We start from the raw sequence: 21,596 nt of genomic DNA, 5'->3' as shown, positions 1-21,596 counted from the left end.
GGTTTAAGCCAAGTAACTATAAACAAATCTTTCAATTTATCATAGATTTAAAGGAAAAATGAATTATATACCCAAACTAATCTATGATTCATATAAATAAAATAAACTACTGCAACCTTTCATGTTGCAAGAACACCATCATATGTCATCACACCATTGTACCACAACTCTGGAGCTAAAAAAATCCAAGTAACTTCTTTCACGGTTTCAGCCAAGAAACTGTAAGCAAAATTTTCAACTTATCCTAGATTTAAAGGGAAAATGCAATATCATTCTTTTCTTGACACACACCCCATCAATGAAAAGGCCCATGCTATCATATTATGTGTTACATCGTAGCCAAATGAGGTAAGGTTTCATAGGATCAGCCTACTTGAGCCTCCTATACTTTTCCACCTATTTTTTTTGCCATTAGAGTATGGTTTTCTTGAGCCTCCATTATTTTTCTGCCATTAAAGTTTTCTTTGTTAAAGAAAATATGTGTTTCGTTTGTATAAATCAAGGGTACAAGTCATGTACTCCCTCGGTCTTCAAGTAAATGTGCGTTTAGCCTTCAAAATTTATGTAAAAAATGTACTTCTATCTTTTCGATGCATTTTAAAATTATAAAAAAAAATCTCTCTCATCATAAGAGAATCAAGAGCAATAAATTTTCAACACATGGTCCCTTATTTCTTACATGCACTTAGCTTATTGAAAGTGAGGTAATTAAAGAGAAGAAATATGCTGGCTTGCATCTTTTTCGGTGCATTTCTATTCCACTTCATATTTTTTCTTAAAATATTTATATGTACAGTTATTTAAGGACGGATGGAGTGTTCCCTCGGTCTACGAACCGAAGTTTGCCCACAAGAGAGTGTATTATATCTTTTCAATGCACTTTAAAGTAGAAAAAACCTTTTTTTATCACACGATAATCAAAACCAATAATATTCTATACATGATCTTCTCACTTTTGTACATGCACTTAAAGAGGAGAGAGATGGGGTAATTAAAGAGGAGAGAGATGGTGACTTGCACCTTCCTAATGCATTGTTTACTCCACCACATAATTTGTCCTAATATTTCTATATGTGCACTTATTCATGTACGGATGGAGTAGACACCAACCAAACAAAATTTAGAAATAAAATAAAACACTACCATATCCCAAATAACTCATATGCAAGCGTACATGGAAGACATTGACCATGTTGGCTCCAGAAGACGATCTTTGTGAGGATGGCTTAACCAAAAACTACAAGTTCTACGCTCCTCCTCCATCCATGGAGAAGTGGCGTAAGACCCCATCTCTCAAAGAAAGTGACTACTCTTCGTGTGCATAGACAATTCATGCAAATCTGACACATGATGAAGTTGAAGATGTCACTTCTCCGTCAGCCCCTACTCAACGCAACAACATTGCATCACGCCCATCTGCACCGCCCTATGACGCCCCTGCCGCACCAACATTGAAAGGACGTGGATGTCGCCTAGAGGGGGTGAATAGGCGCTTTAAAATAATTACGGTTTAGTCTTGAACAAATGCGGAATAAAACTAACGTTTAATTTGTCAAGCACAAAACCTAAAACAACTAGGCTCACCTATGTGCACTAACAACTTATGCTAAGCAAGATAAACAACTAAGTGATAGCAAGATATATGACAAGAAACAATAAGGCTATCACAAAGTAAAGTGCATAAGTAAAGGATTCGGGTAAGAGATAACCGAGGCATGCGGAGACGACGATGTATCCCGAAGTTCACACCCTTGCGGATGCTAATCCCCGTTTGGAGCGGTGTGGAGGCACAATGCTCCCCGAGATGCCACTAAGGCCACCGTAACTCCTCACGCCCTCGCACAATGGAAGATGTCGTGATTCCACTAAGGGACCCTTGAGGGCAGTCACCGAACCCGTACAAACAAGGTTGGGGCAATCTCCACACCTTAATTGAAGGCTCCCAACAACACCACGAAGCTTCACCACAATGGCATATGCCTTTGAGGTGACCATAAATGCTTGGGGCAATCTCCACAACTTAATTGGAGACCCCAACACTTGCCCGGAGCTTTACACCACAATGATTGAGCTCCGAGGCACCACCAAGCTTCTAGGGGTACCAAGTACCCAAGGGTAATAAGCTTCTCAACTTCTCACTTCCACGTATCACCATGGAGAACTCAAACCGATGGACCAAATGCAATGGCAAGAGCAAACGAAGTGGTCAAGTACCTCACACTCAAATCCCTCCACAACAACAAAAGCTATGGAGAAATATGAGAGGAAGAACAAGGAGCTCAAAAAGAACTCCAAAATCAAGATCCAAGGGGTTCCCCTCACATAGAGGAGAAAGTGATTGGTGGAGATGTGGGTCTAGACCTCCTCTCTCTTTTCCCTCAAGAACTAGCAAGAATCATTGGAGGGATTGAGAGTTAGCAAGATCGAAGAAGGTCAACAATGGGGAAGAAAACGAGCTCAACGGATAGATCAGATCCAATGGGGAAGAAGAACCCCTTTATATAGTGGGGGAAAGAATCTGCCCGTTACCCTCACTTTCAGCCCGAGCACAGCGGTACTACCGCTTCTAGGAGCGGTACTACCACTGCTAGGGACGGTACTACCGCACGGTAGATCCACCAACCACGGAAGTAAAAAAATTACTTCCGTGCCTACCACCGCTGAGGCTGCAGAAGTGCAAAAGCCCGACCCGGTACTACCTCCACACAGCGGTAGTAAAAAACTACTACCGCTCCTAGAGCGGTACTACCGCTGGCGCCTGTGGTACTACAGTTGTCCACTGAAACTGTCATAACTTTCGCATACGAGCTCTGAATCGAGCAAACTCAAGCTTGTTGGAAATCTTAAGAACATGCAGTTATGAAAATGCCAATGATATAGAGATGTGAGACCTCTATGAATGAAGAACCGGCAAAAACTTCCAACATCGAAAACATCATAGAAGATGCATATGGACTCCGTTTTCGATGAACTCGAGCTTGTCATGAAGATGATCATAAGCTCTAAAACTCACAAAGAGAAACACCAAACAAGAACCAAGAAATATGATGCAAGGATGCAAATGGTTTGAGATCTCAACGAACGATACGATCAAGCTACTCACTTGAGAGCCCCCCTTGACAGTACGTCAATCTATCCTAAAATAGAAAAACCTATCAAGGGCAAACATATACTTTGCACCTAGTCCCCTTAAGCTAGATGACAATGATCTTGGATTCCTCAAGATGGACCACCTTTCTTGATTGTGTTGGTTTGATGAAGACTAGTTGATTGCTTCCCCCATACTCACTATGGGCGAGCCACTCTTCAGCACATCTTCACAAGTCCATTGCCACCACAATGGACGACAAGCTTCAAGCATGATATCTTCGTGATGCTCCACTTGAACTTGCACACCACAATCTTGATGACGATCACCACTTGATGTCATCCTTCATAGGTTGAATGAGATCTTCCTCTTGACGCAAACCCATGGAGACACACCTAACCCCACATAGAAATCTCACGAAGACCATGTGTTAATACACAAAAGCGTTATGGACAATGCTTACCATACCACACTTAATCCCTCTCGGTACATCTTGTACACTTTGTGTGTTGATCATCTTGATTTACTCTTTGCTTAGTCTTGATCAACCCCGTGCCTTTATGACCAATCTTTGGATAATACTAATACCACCTTGGTCATCATATAAACTCCTTGAAACCAACAGATGGACTTCAAGAAGTGCCTATGGACAAATCCTTCGAATATAACTTAAGGCAACCATTAGTCCATAGGGATTGTCATCAATTACCAAAACCACATACAGAGAAATATGCTCTAACAAACGTCTTCGACTCAAGATGAGGACGTGTAGTGCCTCAATGTCTTTGCCATTTTTGGTCACTCGATGACAAAGCGGGAGAAGCATTGGGATTGATAGTCTTCAAATGGGTCAATGGGTTGGGTTGATACTATTTTGTTAAGTTTATAACTCCCATTCACAATATTTGCTATTTTGGGTTGTAAAACTTAAGTCCTGGTGGACATCTACACATTTCGTTGTTTTACCATACTTTTAGTGTGCTTCCAAAATTTCTATCTTATGCGCCCAAAGTCGTTCTGCAGATGCCCATTTTTCACTATGCACTTCATTATCTTCATAGTATCCTTTAAATGCATTGTGATTAGGTTTCAAGATATAGGGGAGATCTCCACAAATGGAGACATGCCATATGCTTTTGCATTGAAAGCAAAATCTTCATAAGAACATCTTCATGGGGAGCTCCTTATACCTTGTAATCATAATCTCCAAGTCTTTATCTTCAAATATTTTATCCCCGTTGAAAACTACAACCAGTTTGTCATCAATCTATTGGAAATATGCCCTAGAGGCAATAATAAATTAGTTATTATTATATTTCTTTGTTCATGATAATCGTTTATTATCCATGTTATAATTGTATTGATTGGAAACTCAAATACATGTGTGGATACATAGACAAAACACTGTCCCTAGTAAGCCTCTAGTTGACTAGCTCGTTGATCAAAGATGGTCAAGGTTTCCTGACCATAGACAAGTGTTGTCACTTGATAACGGGATCACATCATTGGGAGAATGATGTGATGGACAAGACCCAAAATATAAACGTAGCATATGATTGTGTCAGTTTATTGTTACTGTTTTCTGCATGTCAATGTATCTGTTCCTATGACCATGAGATCATGCAACTCCCGGACACCGGAGGAATGCCTTGTGGGTTATCAAACGTCGCAACGTAACTGGTGACTATAAAGGTGCTCTACAGGTATCTCCAAAAGTGTCTGTTGGGTTGGCATGGATCAAGACTGGAATTTGTCACTCCGTGTGACGGAGAGGTATCTCGGGGCCCACTCGGTAATACAACATCACAATAAGCCTTGCAAGCAATGTGACTAAGGAGTTAGTTACGGGATCTTGTATTACGGAACGAGTAAAGAGACTTGCGGGTAACGAGATTGAACTAGGTATGATGATACCGATGATCGAATCTCAGGCAAGTAACATACCGAAGGACAAAGGGAATAGTATACGGGATTATATGAATCCTTGACATAGAGGTTCAACCGATAGAGATCTTAGTAGAATATGTAGGAACCAATATGGACATCCAGGTCCCGTTGTTGGTTATTGACCAGAGAGTGTCTCAAGGTCATGTTTGCATAGTTCTCGAACCCGCAGGGTGTGCACACTTAAGGTTCGGTGACATTTCGGTATAGTTGAGTTGTATGTGTTGGTGACCGAAGGTTGTTCAGAGTCCCATATGAGATCACAGACGTCACCAGGGTTTCCGGAATGGTCCAGAAACGAAGATTGATATATAGTATGGTTTCATTTGGTCGCCGGAAAGATTTCGGGCATTACCGGCAGTGTACCGGGAGTGACGAATGGGTTTCGATTTTTCACCGAGAGGGGACCACTCACCCGGGAGAGAGACTAATAGCCCAAGGGTGGCGCACTAGCCCTTAGTGTGCTGGTGAGGCCGGCCCAAGTGGGCTATGGCACCTCAAGAGAAAAAAACCAAAGAAAAAAAAGGGGAGGTGGGAAGGAAGAGGAGGACTCCTTGATGGGGTTATAGTCCTAGGGTAGGGTCATAGGCCTGTCATGTAGGTCCTACCCAAGGACTACCCCTCACAAAGGACAAGGCCCTTAGTCAGTTCCGACTGAATTAAGGAGTCCTCATCATCTAGTCGGTAACAGGTCTTCGACCATCCAGTCGGAGATTAACATTCGGAGGATATCAAGCTAACTGACTGGATACCACTCGGTACATCGTAACCCCCCTAGAGGGAAACGGTCGTACGTTTCCAGGTGCATTTATTAGCATTTAGGGCGTACGTTACCTGTAACGTACACATTCAATCCCCACTACTCCACCCCTGTACCGGAACCGTTGTGGAGGGCAGCGCACTCTATATAAGCCACCCTCCCCCACTGGTAGAGGGGTTAGCAACTCATTGTATTCGATATTTCCACTCGACAACAAGCTCCCTGAGCACTGAGACATAGGGCTATTACCTCCACCGCAGAGGGGCCTGAACTCATACATTCTCGCCGTAGCTAGGACTCTGCCCATCCTTTTCGTACCCTACACATCTACTGTCAGGCTTATACCCACGACAGTTGGCGCCCACCGTGGGGCAGGCGTCTAAGCGACTTCTGGCGAGTTTGCGACTACTTCCTTTCGTCATGTCGTCCGGTGGAGATTCGAGCATGGGTCACCAGATCTTCTTCGACGCTCTCTCCTTCATCGTCGACGATTCGGCGTGGCTTCGGGATGCGCCCCTCGACGTTGAAGCGCTTCCCCGTCGCGGGGCTACGCACTTCCGTGCCGGCGCCCGCGGCATTCTTCTTCTCCAGCAGTCGGCTCCGGTGTCGACCTACACCGTCGTCACGCGCCGCGTCAAGCGGTCCCGCCGTCCGCGGCTCCAGCGTTGGGTGCAACACGCCCAGGCGCGCCAGAACGCATCTTCACAAGTGGCGGTTCTAGAGTCAGTTGTGGTTGCCTCGCCGTCCCAGCGCTCGGGCTCGGTTCCGACTGAGTTTCCTTCCGAGTACGCGGGTCGCGGGCCTGCAGCAGAAGTATACATGGCTAATTCCCATGAATACCCCCGTCAAGCTGACCGGAACGAGCACGAGATTGGCGAAGCGTCCGGCGCGCGTGTCCACCTCGCCGTTCCGCCAGTCGGCACACTCGGCGGAGCAACGTGGAGCTGTTCCGCACACCCCTCCTCAACTTGGCTGCAGCTGCCAAGATAGCCGATTCCCTCCAGCCGACTGATTCAGAGGCTGGTAGAGGGATCGAGCAGATCCGAGCCCTGTTACACACGGCGCAGCAGCAGAATTCGGCGGTCTCCCAGTCGCACAACATGATCTATAATAGTTCTGTTCATGCGAATACGCATCGGTCGGTTCACAGCCCAGGTTCCCATCAGCAGCACAGAGGAGGCAGCCGTTCCATAAATCACGAAGATCGCCGCCGTTCACGCACCCCTCCGCGGGGTGGGCCCTACGGGCTCCGACATTATGATGATCGGTGTTCAGTCGATGACACTTACGACCCAAGGCCCGACGCAAGAGGGCATATCGCCCAGCGGAGGGTCGACAGGGGCCGGGCGCACCGCGATGGTCGCGATATTGACCGTCCGAGTGGAAGCAGGGCCATCGTTTCTGGTCCCGAGTGTTTCAGTCGAGCCATCCGTTCGGCTGACATCCCTCCCAACTTCCGATTGGCGACGGGAATTAGCAAGTTTACAGGAGAGTCCAAGCCAGAAACGTGGCTGGATGACTACCGAGTGGCAGTCCAGATCGGAGGAGGGGACGACCATGTCGCCATGAAACACCTCCCTCTGATGCTCGACGGCTCGGCGCGAGCGTGGCTGAACCAGTTGGCCCCCTCAAGCATCTACAGCTGGGCAGATCTGGCCCGGGTGTTCATCAGGACCTTCGAAGGGACGTGCAAGCGCCCTGCTGGCCTCGTGGAGCTCCAGCACTGCGTCCGGAAGGAGAACGAGCCCGTGCGCGACTTCATCCAGCGTTGGACAACTCTCTACCACACGGTGGAGAACGTCACCGAGCATCAAGCAGTCTGCGCCTTCAAGGCAGGCGTGCGGTACAGGGATCTGTACCTGAAGTTCGGCCGAACAGGCGACATCTCCATGAGCAAGATGATGGAGATAGCAACACGCTATGCAAATGGCCAAGAAGAGGACCGCATCCGAAGAGGCAAGCACAAAATGGTCGCTGATGGAGATGGGGGCAACACTCGGAAGCAGAAGCAGAAAGCTCCGACCGCTCCGCAAGCAGAAGCTGCAGCCGTAACCAATGCCAAGTTCAAGGGCAAAGGGAAGGCACAGTTCACCCCCAAGAAGAAGCAGTTCAATAACCCCATCCTGGACCAACCATGTCCGGTTCATACGAAGATGGATGAAGAGGGCAACCCCATATATGCGAAGCATACCACTCGACAGTGTCGCCTCCTGATCCAGGGGTTCAGCGAAGGGCAACCGAGTGAGAAAGGCCATGAACAGGATGAGGAGGATAAGGAGGATTCGTTCCCCCAAGTCCATGCAACCCTGATGATCTTTGCTAACGTCGAGAGCAAGAGCCGACTGAAGCTGGTGAACAAAGAGGTGAACATGGCCACCCCTACCAACCCCAAGTTCCTCAAATGGTCTCAGACTGCGATCACTTTCGACCAGTCGGATCATCCGGCACATGTACCCACCCCGGGGAGACAGGCTCTGGTCGTCGACCCGGTGGTAGAAGGAGTCCGACTGCGCAAAGTCCTCATGGATGGCGGCAGCGGCTTGAACATCATGTACGCCGACACACTCAAGGGGATGGGCAACCCAATGTCCAAACTCAGCGAGAGCAGCATGCAGTTCCACGAAGTCGTCCCTGGATGGAAGGCCAAGTCACTCGGCCAGATCGCGTTGGACGTCGTTTTCGGCTCCGATAAGAACTTCCGCAAGGAAAAGCTGACGTTCGAAGTGGTTGACTTCCAGATCACTTATCACGCAATTCTGGGTCGCCCAGCGTATGCGCACTTCATGGCCCGTCCATGTTACGTATATCTGAAGCTGAAGATGCCAGGCCCGAAGGGTGTAATCACCATCACAGGCAATCGGCAGCGGGCTGAAGAGTGTCTGCAGCAGGGATCAAGAATCGCCGACCAGCAGATGGTCGTCCTCGAGCTGGACGAGTACAAGAAAACAGTCGACCCCGCCGACCTGATGCGCTCGAAGAAGCCAGCTTCAGAGTCTACATTTCAGTCGGCGGGAGAGACGAAGAAGGTCAGCATCCACCCGACGGACACCACTGCTGCCCCGACGAACATCTCCACCACCCTCGATCCTAAATAGGAAGCCGAGCTCACCCAATTCCTCCGTGAGAACTGGGACATCTTCGCATGGAAACCCTCTGACATGCCAGGTGTACCCAGGGAGTTGGCTGAGCATCGACTGCATGTGGATTCCACTGCTCGGCCTGTCCGGGAGCGCCTGCGCCGGTCCGCCGCGCACAAGAGGAAGGCAATCGGGGAAGAGGTGGCCAAGCTGTTGGCAGCCAACTTCATTCGCGAGGTTCACCACTCCGAGTGGCTCGCCAATGTTGTCATGGTGCCCAAGAAGGACAAGTTGCTCCGAATGTGCATCGACTTCAAGCATCTCAATAAGGTCTGCCCGAAAGACCATTTTCCGCTCCCCTGTATAGATCAAATTGTCGATTCGACTGCGGGCTGTGAGCGTCTGTCATTTCTTGATGCCTACTCGGGCTATCATCAGATCCGTATGTATGGTCCCGATGAGTTAAAAACAGCCTTCATCACCCCATTCGGGTGCTTCTGCTACATCACTATGCCATTCGGTTTGAAGAATGCAGGAGCTACCTTTATGCGCATGATCCAAAAATGTCTCCTCGACCAGATCGGTCGGAATGTGGGGGCGTACATGGATGATATCGTAGTCAAGTCACGCAAAGGTTCCGACCTGCTGACTTACTTGGCAGAAACATTCGCCAACCTTCATAGGTACGATATCAAGCTCAACCCCGCCAAATGTTCATTCGGCGTTCCCAGCGGAAAGTTACTCGGTTTTTCGTTTCCGAACGAGGGATCATTGTCAACCCCGAAAAGATCGGGACCATCGTTCGAATGGAGAGGCCGGTCAGAATACACGACGTTCAACGGCTCACAGGTTGCCTAGCGGCTTTGAGCAGGTTCATCAGTCGACTCGGCGAGAAAGCGCTTCCTCTGTACCGACTCATGAAGAAATCAGATACTTTCGAGTGGACAGATGAAGCCCAAGTCGCATTCGACGACCTCAAAGTCCTACTTTCCACCCAGCCGGTTCTTACTGCTCCGCTCAGTAAAGAGCCCCTTCTTCTGTATATCGCGGCTACAAATCAAGTCGTCAGTACTGTTCTTACAGTCGAACGAGAAGAAGAAGGCAAAGCATACAAAGTTCAGCGGCCAGTGTATTACGTCTCCGAGGTCCTGACTCCTTCCAAGAAGAGGTATCCCCACTATCAAAAACTTATCTACGGGATTTACATGACTGCGAAGAAGGTGGCCCATTATTTCCAAGACCACTCGGTGTCTGTCGTTTCTGATGCTCCATTGTCGGAAATTCTCCACAATCGAGACGCGTCAGGCCGAGTGGCGAAGTGGGCGATGGAGATGCTGTACTGTGACATCAAGTTCGAGGCCAAGAAAGCTATTAAGTCTCAAGCTCTGGCTGACTTCATAGCAGAATGGGTAGATCAACAGCAACCGACCCACATCTACTCGGCCCATTGGACAATGTTCTTCGATGGGTCCAAGATGTTGAATGGCTCCGGCGCTGGTGTTGTGATCATATCGCCAAAGGGCGACAAGCTCAAGTACGTGCTACAGATACACTTCGATTCCTCCAACAACGAGGCAGAGTATGAAGCTCTCCTCTACGGGTTGCGTATGGCCATCTCACTCGGCGTCCGTCGCCTGATGGTCTACGGCGATTCGGATTTGGTGGTCAATCAAGTGATGAAAGAGTGGGACATCAGGAACCCCACCATGACTACATACTGCAATGCAGTGAGGAAGCTTGAGAAGAAGTTTGAAGGTCTAGAACTTCACCATGTTCCAAGACTGAAGAACCAAGCAGCTGATGAGTTGGCAAAACTCGGATCCACTCGGAGACCAGTCCCGAGTGACGTCTGCCTCGAGCACCTCCACCTTCCTTCAGTCAAAGAAGATCCTTTCACAGAGGAGCCAGTACAACCAAAGAGTTCAACGGATCCGACTGAAGTCGATGTACCTGCTGTGGTTGACCTGGTCATGGAGATTCTTGCCGTCATCCCCGATTGGACTGTGCCGATCATTGCATATATCCTGAGGCAGGAACTACCAGAAGACGAAGTCCAGGCCAGGCACATAGTCCGCAGGTCGAAGTCGTTCACTGTCATTGATGACCAATTGTACAAAGAAAGTATCTTAGGCGTTCTTCAACGATGCATCTCCCCAGAGGAGAGGCAGCTGATTCTGGAGGATATTCACTCGGGGACCTGCGGTCATCACGCTTCTTCGAGAGCAATCGTCGCCAAGGCATTTAGGGCTGGTTTCTTCTGGCTGCAGGCTAACGAGATGGCTAAAGATATGGTTGACCGATGTGAGGGCTGCCAGTTCTACTCCAACAAGTCCCATAAGCCGACGTCTGCGTTGAAGACGATCCCTCTTGTTTGGCCATTTGCAGTGTGGGGATTAGATACAGTCGGCCCATTCGAGACAGGCCAAGGTGGATACACACATCTGTTGGTGGCAGTCGACAAGTTCACGAAATGGATCGAAGCGAAGCCCATCAAGAAGCTCGACGCCTCAACAGCCGTCAAGTTTGTCAGGGACATCATCTTCAGATTCGGTGTACCTCACAGCATAATCACGGACAACGGGACAAACTTTGACTCGGACAGATTCAAAGGTTTCTGTACAAGCCAAGGCATCCGAGTGGATTTTGCTTCCGTGGCGCATCCTCAGTCCAATGGACAAGCAGAGCGGGCAAACTGACTTATTTTGCAAGGTTTTAAGCCCCGACTCCTGCGAGAGATAGGACATGCCGCTAGCGCTTGGGTTACCGAGCTACCTTCAGTGCTTTGGGGACTTCGCACAACCCCGAACAGATCTACAGGGCGATCACCATTCTTCCTCGTTTATGGAGCAGAAGCGGTCCTTCCGAGTGACTTGCTTCACAATGCGCCACAAGTCGAACTCTTCTCCGAAGACGAAGCAGAACAAGCAAGGCAAGACGGAGTGGATCTTTTAGAGGAGGAGCGCGAGATGGCACTGACTCGCTCAACCATTTATCAACAAGATCTGCGGCGTTTTCACGTGCGACATGTCAGGAGTCGTACGTTCCAAGCAGGCGACCTGGTGCTCCGAGTAGATCAGCAAAGACCTCACAAGTTAGCTCCTGCCTGGGAAGGACCCTTCATCATCTCCAAGGTGCTGAACAATGGGGCATACAGACTCTACAACGTCGACAGGGAGACAAACGAGCCGCGAGCATGGAACGGAGATCTCCTCAAACGCTTCTACACATGACCGTCGACTGAAGCAATGTAAAGAACAAGTATTGGTGAAATAATGTAAAGCAGATTGAGTTTTTTGTAGGTTCAAAGTCGCAGACTCCAGTCTCAAAAAAAAACTTAGCTGCATCCTGAATTGCCTATGTATTAACCTTCTCCGAGTGTGCACTTCACGTCACACTCGGGGGCTTAGCTGCGATCCAGAATCGCCTAAGTATTAACCTTCTCCGAGTGTGCACTTCACGTCACACTCGGAGGCTTAGATACGATCCAGAATCGCCTAAGTATTAACCTTCTCCGAGTGTGCACTTCACGTCACACTCGGGGGCTTAGCTGCGATCCAGAATCGCCTAAGTATTAACCTTCTTCGAGTGTGCACTTCACGTCACACTCGGGGGCTTAGCTGCGATCCAGAATCGCCTAAGTACTAACCTTCTCCGAGTGTGCACTTCACGTCACACTCGGAGGCTTAGCTGCGATCCAGAATCGCCTAAGTTTTAACTTTCTCCGAGTGTGAACTTAACGTCACACTCGGGGACTTAGCTGCGATCCAGAATCACCTAAGTATAAACTTTCTCTGAGTGTGCACTTTACGTCACACTCGGGGGCTTAGCTGCGATCCAGAATCGCCTAAGTATAAACTTTCTCCGAGTGTGCACTTTACGTCACACTCGGGGGCTTAGCTGCGATCCAGAATCGCCTAAGTATAAGCTTTCTCCGAGCGTGCACTTAACGTCACGCTCGGGGACTTAGCTGCGATCCAGAATCGCCTAAGTATTAACTTTCTCCGAGTGTGCACTTAACGTCACACTCGGGGGCTTAGCTGCGATGCAGAATCGCCTAAGCACCCACACGCCTCTGACTGTATCCTACAGGTACACTCGGGTAATCGGAAATTCCACGGACCCTCAATGAGGCTCATGCAGATGTCAAGACAATTGACATGTTCCGAATGTTTGCCGTTGGCTTCACCAAGAAACGCCAAACAAAAACTCGAGTCAAAATTGCAACAGAAGAGCAAAAGATTCGATTCAAAGTTCAACCAAAGATAGTGGCTCGGCGTGGATCAAGCTTACCCACACCGAAACAAGAATGTGATGGCCAACAGCAGTGGCCAAAGTTTCTTACAGATAAACACTCGGCGTACCGAGGATAAAAGTGTTCTTACGCATCATCTGGATTAACACCAGGACTGGAGGGCTCTACAAACATGTCCAAATCAATACCGTCGGCGATGCGAGTGGCACTTTCAAGGAAGGTTTCCATGAAGTCTTCGAAACGAAGTTTCTTCGTGTTGGCGACCTTCAACGACTTCAGTTTCTCCCCGCGCACCTCCTTGCAATGGACTCGGACCAGGGACAGAGCAACATCTGCACCACAATGAGCTGCAGATTTCTTACGACTGCACTCGGTTCGGAATCTCCTCCAGTCGGGTCATCAGGTTCTCCATCTCCTTCTGCGACTCATCTTCTGGCAAAAGCTCCTTGTCGATTCGGCCGACGACTTCTCTCAGTCGACCGATGAAAGGACCAACTTTGCCCACGCGGATGTGTGCACGGAGCAGATCCCGATTGGCATCCTCGCCGAGTGGAACGTTCTCGAGAATCGACCGCTCCACATCAGCCGCTTCAGCTTCAGCGTCAAAGCAAAAATCTGCGACAACAGGACAAGCAGACAAATAAGCGCCGAGTGTGACGCGCATAACACAAGCACTCGGAAAAAGCAGAACTTACCAGCCAGACGAGTCATCATCTGCCGAGCCCAGTCGCTGACGTATTTCTCCTGTGCTCTGCACCATTTGTTCAACACGTCCATTTGTCCCATCAGAGCAGTCCTTTGTTTCCCCATCTTTTCAACTTCTTCAGTCAACACCTTGTTCGCTTCAGGCGCCTGCTCCAATGACTTCTCTCGTCCCGCCAGAGCATCCTTCATGCCAGCTATTGCAAGCAGCACCGCATCAAGCTCACCAGCTAACTGATTCTTCTCCGCCCTGAGAGTCTCATAGGCTGTTCCCATTTCACAAGTTTTCTGCCAGCAAACACCAAGGGGCAATCAGAAAAGTCAACAATAAAAGTCTAAGTTCTACAGACCCCTGCCGACGCAAGCAGTCGACAGCGGTCTCGGGGACTACACCCAGTGGGTTCACTAAGAGTGACCCCACTGGCATGCAACTCAAGCAGGCCCGCCCTATTGAGATGCATGTTACCACCTACGCCTACGAGGCCAATACTACCCGACCTGAGTAAAAATTACTCTCGGGGACTCTTACAGTAAGTGCACTTCGAGTGCCACAACTACTCGCACTCGGTCATGTTATTTACAGACCTGACCAAAGCAAAGACAATATGTATAAAGACAACTGCCGGTGCAAGCACTCGACAGAAGTCTCGGGGACTACACCCACTGGGTTCACTCAGAGTGAACCCATTGCAAACAACAGATGCTATCCAAAAACACCCACTGGGTTACAAGAGAAAAGTAAATACTTACTAGCCCACTTACTCGGATATCATCCCGCAGCTCCAAGCTCCACTGGTACAAGGACGCGACGGAATCATAGGCCCTCTTGGCTTCCCCAGCCATCAGCCCCGCCTGCACCATGGCTCCCTTGGCCGGTCCCACCTGCTCCTCCGGGAGACGCTGGATGTTAAACTCGACATTCGACGAGCCTGGCATCGTCTGAACTTCTTGAGGCATCCCAAGGTCCGCTCCAGTCGGCACCTCAACCACCAGCGCCGGTTCAGTCGGCGGCAGCGCCTCAGTCGGCGGCGCGTCGGCGGCGAGAGCAGCAACAGGTGGAGCAGCCTCAAGAACGGGCTCCGCAGCCTGTTCAGTTCTCCCCTGATCGCCCTCGTCCATGCAAATCGCCCCTGATAGACCGAACGATGCAAGATCTCAGAAAAAGAAAGAGGCAGAACCTATGATAGAACAGAACACTCGAAGTCACTACAACACACCTGGCTGGGACGAGACGACGTTGTCCGTGTCCATGGGGATCCTCCTGGCGCGCCGGAGAGGTGGCAGAAGTAGCGACTCTGTCGAGTGAAATCCATTTGACCAATGGACAGGAATTCACTCGGATATCAGAAGAAATTAGAAGATTGATACACTTACATGGAGGTGACGGGGACAACAACCCTCATCCGCGGCAGAGCCTTCCAAGGTTTGTACCCACTCGGTTTGGCCGCCTTGGAAGACTGACTCGCAGGCTCAGCGGCAGCATCCCTGGCCCTCTTGGTGCTCCGAGCACTCGGGACCACCGGAGCAGTGGGCGGAGCACTCGAAGATGCTGGAGGGGCCGAGGGAACGGCAGGCTTGTGTCGGCGCTTGGTCCGATGCTCTGTTTGCGGAGGCGGCGAGTCCTGCTCTTCGTCTTCCTCCTCTTCCTCGATAGTCTCTTCCTCCGACTCCCCGTTGTCGGAGACATATTCAGCGCTATCCATGCTGCCTTCATGGCTGCCTTCCTCCTCCTCGGCCGGGTTCCCGTTCGAGACGGGAGAAAACCAGTTGGTCCACTCCTGCATAAAATTCAGTCGGCGACGTCAGACGTCACACAGAGATTCAAGCAAACGATAAGATTAAGACAGTTAGGGGCACTCGACAAGTGCCACTCACCTGATTCGGAGGAGGATTATCCGCGCAGAAAGGCTTCACTCGCCGAGATCCTTTTGGATTCTCACAGGGCCCTGTGATCTGGAGCACCCATGAGGTCACCTTCTCCTCAGTCACGCCCACAACGTTGGTCCGAGTAGAATCCTCGGGCCCCGTATAATGCCACATGGCGTGGTCGCGAGCCTGCAGGGGTTGGATACGCCGACCGAGGAAGACCTCCAGCAAGTCTATGCCAGTGACCCCCCCTCCTGACGACATCTACGAGTGCCCCGACCAGAGGCTGGATATCGTTCTTCTCCGCCCTCGTGAGCGCGAGTTGCTTAGGTGGGGCGGGCCGATCTAAGCTAAAGGGAGGCAGCCCTGTTGAAGCATTCGGACAGGCGATATCCTGGCAGTAGAACCACGTCGACTGCCAGTTCCTGACCGACTCACTTAGCTGGAGGGCAGGATAACTGCTCTGACTCTTTTTCTGGAAACCTAGGCCCCCGCAGAGCTGGAGAAGATGTGTTTTATCATCCGACTGGCTGAGTCGTTTGATGGTTTGGGATCTAGCAGAAAATATGTGCTTGAACAGCCCCCAATGGGGAGGACAGCCAATGAAACACTCGCACAGAACTATAAAAGCAGAGAGATGGGCAATGGCGTTCGGGGGAAAGTGGTGAAGTTGTGCCCGAAGTGATTCATGATGCCCCTGAAGAAAGGATGCGGGGGCAAGGAGAAACCTCGATAGATGTGGCTGAGCAGCAAGACGCGCTCCCCCTCCCGGGGCGCCGGCTCGACCTCGTTCTCCGCCGGCAGCCTCCAAGACTTGTGCACGATCATCCTGTTCTCAACCAGCTGCAGCAGATCCCCCTCCGTCACCGTGGAGGGGAGGAAGTCGCCTTGAATCCACCCCGCCGGCAGCGGCCGCTGCCGCCGCTGAGCAGGAGCCGCCGCCTTCCCCTTCTTCTTCCTCGCCTCCATCTTGCTGGTCTGACCCTTGGTCATGGCGGAAACGGTGAACCCGCGGGAGGAAGGAGGAGGTAGGAGTGTAGAGGTGCTGGAGGTGGTGAGGGAGATGGAGCAGGCGAAGGCAAGAGATTCGGCGAGCGTAACGAAGAACCCTCGCCGCCGAGATTTAAGTAGGGCTCCGACTAGGTCGCTGGCAGGTGGGCCCGAAACCTTATCCCCCGACCCACCGCGGCGATAGTAGTGGAGAGGTTGAAGGCGCGAGAATCGAGGCGTTAGGCGCTACTCGAGCGCGATGGCGTCATCCCCGCTGAGCGCGCGGAACCCGAAATTTGATATCCCGGAAAATCCGCCGCTGTCAGTTGACCGGTCGCGTCAAAAGATACCGCAGAAGCACTCGGCTTCCGACAGTCTGTTTCGCGAGTACTTCCACTCGGATCATTGGTCAGAAAAGATAAAATGGATTGAGGCAAGCAACGCCCAAGCCAAGCCCGCTCTAGTCGGATCCAAACTTCAAGCATCGCTTCGTCGTTTCAACCCCAATCCATTCGGGGACTAATGATGGGGTTATAGTCCTAGGGTAGGGTCATAGGCCTGTCATGTAGGTCCTACCCAAGGACTACCCCTCACAAAGGACAAGGCCCTTAGTCAGTTCTGACTGAATTAAGGAGTCCTCATCATCCAGTCGGTAACAGGTCTTCGACCATCCAGTCGGAGATTAACATTCGGAGGATATCAAGCTAACCGACTAGATACCACTCGGTACATCGTAACCCCCTGGAGGGAAACGGTCGTACGTTTCCAGGTGCATTTATTAGCATTTAGGGCGTACGTTACCTGTAACGTACACATTCAATCCCCACTACTCCACCCCTGTACCGGAACCGTTGTGGAGGGCAGCGCACTCTATATAAGCCACCCTCCCCCACTGGTAGAGGGGTTAGCAACTCATTGTATTCGATATTTCCACTCGACAACAAGCCCCCTGAGCACTGAGACGTAGGGCTATTACCTCCACCGCAGAGGGGCCTGAACTCATACATTCTCGCCGTAGCTAGGACTCTGCCCATCCTTTTCGTACCCTACACATCTACTGTCAGGCTTATCCCACGACACTCCTCCTTCCCCAAACTGAATTGGAGTTGGAGTCATCCTCTCCTCTCTCGGCGGGCGCCCTTGGGGCTCTCTTGATCCCCAAGGCTATCCCTCCCCTCCTCCTATATATACTAGAGGTTTTAGGGTTTTTGGGACACAACTTTTGCCACGTGCAACTCAAACCTCTACCTCGTAGTTCTTCCTCTAGATCAGTTTTCTACGGAGCTCGGGCGTAGCCGTGCAGGAATAGATCATCACCATCACCGGCACGCCGTCATGTTGCCGGAGAACTCATCTACTTCCCTGCCCCTCTTGTTGTATCAAGAAGGCGGAGATCGTCATCGAGCTGTACGTGTGCGGGACGCGGAGGCGTTGTCCGTTCGACACTTGATCGGGACGGATCACGAGATGGTTCGTGGGACGGATCGTGAAGACATACCACTACATCAACCGCGTTCATTAACGCTTCCGCTTAGCGATCTACAAGGGTATGTGGATCCGATCTCCCTCTCGTAGATGAACATCACTATGATAGGTCTTCGTGTGCGTAGGAATTTTTTTGTTTCCCATGCAACGTTCCCCAAGAGTGGCATCATGAGCTAGGTTCATGAGTAGATGTAATCTCGAGTAGAACACAAAAGTTTTTGTGTGCATTGATGTTCGATTTGCTGCCCTCCTTAGTCTTTTCTCAATTCGACGGTATTGTTGGATTGAAGCGGCCCGGACAAACATTACTCGTACGCTTATGAGAGACCGGTTTCATCGACTAACATGCAACTTGTTGCATAAAGATGACTGGCGGGTGCCTGTTTCTTTTAGTTGAATTGGATTTGACCGAGGCGGTCCTTGGATAGAGGTCAAATAGCAAATTGCACATCTTCGTTGTGGTTTTGCGTAAGTAAGATGCGATCATACTAGATACCCATAGCAGCCACGTAAAACATGCAACACCAAATTAGAGGACGTCTAATTTGTTTTTGCAGGGTATGAATGTGATGTGATATGGCCAAAGACATGATGTGATATATTGGATGTATGAGATGATCATGCTGTAATAGTTAAATATCGACTTGCACGTCGATGCTATGGCAACCGGCAGGAGCCATAGGGTTGTCTTTAAACTAATGTTTGTGTTTGCAGATGCGTTTACTATATTGCTAGGTTGTAGCTTTAGTAGTAATAGCATAGATAGCACGACAACCTCGATGGCGGCACGATGATGGAGATCATGGTGTGGCGCCGGTGACGATGAATATCATGCCGGTGCTTCGGTGATGGAGATCAAGAAGCACAAGATCATGGCCATATCATGTCACTTATGAATTGCATGTGATGTTAATCCTTTTATGCACCTTATCTTGCTTAGAACGACGGTAGCATTATAAGGTGATCCCTCACTAAAATTTCAAGATAAAATTGTGTTCGCCCCGACTATGCACCGTTGCGACAGTTCGTCGTTTCGAAACACCACGTGATGATCGGGTGTGATAGACTCAACGTTCACATACGACGGGTGCAAAACAGTTGCACACGCGGAACACTTGGGTTAAACTTGACGAGCCTAGCATGTACAGACATGGCCTCGGAACACAAGAGACCGAAAGATCGAGCATGAATCATATAGTTGATATGATCAACATGGAGATGTTCGCCACTGAAACTATTCTCAACTCACGTGATCATCGGATTTGAGTTAGTGGATTTGGATCATGCGCCACTCGAATGACTAGAGGGATGTCTATTTAAGTGGGAGTTCTTAAGTAATATGATTAATTGAACTAATTATCATGAACATAGTCAAAAGGTCTTTGCAAATTATGTTGTAGCTTGCGATGTAGCTCTACTGTTTTATATGTTCCTAGAAAAATTTAGTTGAAAGATAATAGTAGCAACTTTGCGGACTGAGTCCGTGAACGGAGGATTGTCCTCATTGCTACGCAAAAGGCTTATGTCCTTAATGCACCACTCAGTCTGCTGCACCTCGAGCATCGTCTGTGGATGTTGCGAACATCTGACATACACGTTTTTGATGACTACGTGATAGTTCAGTGCGTACTACTTAACGGCTTAGAATTGAGGCAGTGAAAACGTTTTTAACGTCACGGAACATATGAGATGTTCTAAAAGATGAAATTGGGATTTCATGCTCGTGCCCTTGTTGAGAGGTATGAGACCTCCGACAAGATTCTTTGTCTACAAAGTAAAAGGAGAAAAGCTCAATCATTGAGCATGTGCTCAGATTGTCTAAGTACAACAGTCGCTTGAATCAAGTGGGAGTTGATCTTCAAGATGAAATAGTGATGGTTCTCCAAAGTCACTACCACCAAACTGCTAAGAGCTTCGTGATGAACTATAACATATCAAGGATAGATATGATGATCCTTGAGCGATTCACAATGTTTGACACTGCAAAAGTAGAAATCAAGTAGGAGCATCAATTGTTGATGGTTAGTAAAACCACTAGTTTCAAGAAGGACAAGGGCTAGAAGGGATACTTCATGAAACGGCAAACCAGTTGCTGCTCTAATAAGAAACCCAAGGTTGAACCCAAACCCGAGACTAAGTGCTTCTGTTATGAGGGGAACGATCACTGAGGCGGAGCTACCCTAGATACTTGGTAGACGAGAAGGCCGGCAAAGTCGATAGAAGTATATTTGATATACATGATATTGATGTGTACTTTACTAGTACTCCTAGTAGCACGAGGGTATTAGATACCGTTCAGTTGCTAAAGTGTAATAACTCGAAATGAAAGCTACGGAGTAAACGGAGACTAGCTAAAGGCGAGGTGACGATTTGTGTTGGAAGTAATTCTAAGGTTGATGTGATCAAACATCGCACGCTCCCTCTACCGTCGGGATTAGTGTTAAACTGAAATGATTGTTATTTGGTGTTTGCTATGAGCATGTACATGATTAGATCGTGTATATTGTAATACGATTACTCATTTAAAGAGAATAATGGTTATTCTATTTGCTTGAATAAATACCTTCAATGGTTTACTGAATCTCGATTGTAGTGATACACATGTTCATAATATTGATGCCAAAAGGATACAAAGTAGTAATGATAGTACCACTTACTTGTGGCACTGCCGCTTGAGTCATGTCGGTATAAAATGCATGAAAAAGCTCTATAGTGATGGATCTTTGTACTCACTCATTTTTTGAAACGTTTGATACATGCAAACCATACCTATTGGCATTAATGCATGAAGAAACTCCATGCAGATGGATCGTTTGGACTCACTTGATTTTGAATCACTTGAGACATGCAAATCATACCACATGGGCAAGATGACTGAAGGCCTCGTTTTCCAGTGAGATGGAACAAGAAAGTAACCTTTTGGAAGTAATACATTTTTATGTGTGCGGTCCAATGAGTGCTGAGGCACGCAGTGGATATCGTTATGTTCTTACTTCACTGACGATTTGAGTAGATACAGGAGTATTTACTTGACGAATCACAAGTCTGAAATATTGAAAAGTTCAAAGCTATTTCAGAGTGAAGATCGTCTTGACAAGAGGATAAACTGTCTATGATATGATCATAGAGATGAATATCTGAGTTGCGAGTTTTGGTACACAGTTAAGACAATGTGGAAATTGTTTCGCAATTCATGCCACCTAGAACACCGTAGTGTGATGGTGTGTCCGAACGTCATAGCCACGCCCTATTTGATATGGTGCATACTATGATGTCTTTTATCGAATTACCACTATCATTTATGGGTTATGCATTAGAGACAACCGCATTCACTTTAAATAGGGCACCGCGTATTTCGTTGAGATGACACAATATGAACTATGGTTTGGAGAAACCTGAGCTATCGTTTCTTAATAGTTTGGTCAAAAGGTT

The sequence above is a fragment of the Hordeum vulgare genome, chromosome 2H (assembly GCF_904849725.1).
Source record: "Hordeum vulgare subsp. vulgare chromosome 2H, MorexV3_pseudomolecules_assembly, whole genome shotgun sequence".
Classification (NCBI taxonomy): Eukaryota; Viridiplantae; Streptophyta; class Magnoliopsida; order Poales; family Poaceae; genus Hordeum; species Hordeum vulgare.
Note: the sequence above shows the minus strand (reverse complement) of the source record.